The sequence below is a fragment of the Gavialis gangeticus genome, unplaced genomic scaffold, assembly GCF_001723915.1.
Source record: "Gavialis gangeticus isolate Ggan-Ray unplaced genomic scaffold, GavGan_comp1, whole genome shotgun sequence".
NCBI lineage: Eukaryota > Metazoa > Chordata > Crocodylia > Gavialidae > Gavialis > Gavialis gangeticus.
In genome coordinates, this window is record NW_017729000.1 from 516654 (window position 1) to 517847 (window position 1194).

A 1194-nucleotide genomic window follows, 5' to 3' on the forward strand; every position below is an offset into this window, starting at 1 on the left:
GTGCCTCCGGGCTCAGAGGAGGGGAGATTCGGCTTGTGAGGGACCCACAGCCCGAGCCGGCAGGGGGTGGCGGGACAACACACAGAGCTGCCAAAAGTCTACAATAGCACCAGGAGCGCCCGAGGGCTCCGCCAAGGGCAAACACAGATTAAACGTCCTAGGAACACAACAGCGACGCGAATGCCGAGGTTTCCCTACGAGGTAGATTCACTCCTGCAGGGACCGCCGGCACCAGGAGGCATGGAGCACCGCGAAGCACGGGCACGGGCACGGGCCGGCCTCCAGGGCAGCGTCCTGCCAGGATCGGTGAGCAGGGAGCCCACGCTCGCTGCCCACCAACACTCTGGAGGGCTGGTGTAACGGCCCCGCAGTCGCCACTTCTCTGGGGCCTGAGCACAGCGGGGCCTCATCTACGCTAGAGAAGCTAGTACCTGGGCCATGGTGCCGGGGCGGCGCAGACACGAGGGTAAACGGCGGGTGCTGTGCCCCCATGCCGGCCGGCGGGGGTGCAGGGGCAGCTCAGGGCTGCTCCCAGACACACGAAGCTCTGGTAAGAGGCAGCGCGTGCCAGGGAGTGGCCCCAAGAGGCTGCCCCATTGCAGACGCGCTGCACGAACCCGGTGGATGGCGGCAGGATCGGCTTGCTTCCAGGCGCACCTGCGCCCACCCTCCACCCACGCTCGCACATTCACCAAGCTGCCTTGAGGCATCCAGCGCCTCGTCCTGCGCTCCTGATTGGGAGACCGGACACTGCTGCTGCTGCACAACCTCCCCACCGACTTCTGGGGCAGAGAGGCCCAGTCCTGACCCGCTGGCTGCACCAAGCGGGAGTGGCACCCTCTGCGCCGAGGCTGTGGTGATGCCTCTGCCAGGCAGGAGAACGTGCTCCCGCCCACCCTGTCCCTCGCTCTTGCCAGCACCCGATGACCCAGCCACCGCGCTCTGCCTCCAAATCCCGCAGCGCAGAACCACCGGCTCCAAGGGCACGGCCTCGCCTTGCCCCGCCCCGCCCCACCCCGGGGCAGCCCTGACACAGGTGCCTCCCCCAGGGCACACGTCGGCTGGCCCCAGCACCCCTTCTGCTGTGGACACCGGCGCTGGACCACCCCACGGCCCTCCTTCCCACCGCCTGGTTCAGGGCAGAGCCTGGCTCCCGGGGCCCAGCCAGCAGGGTGGGCACAAGGGTGTCTCTGA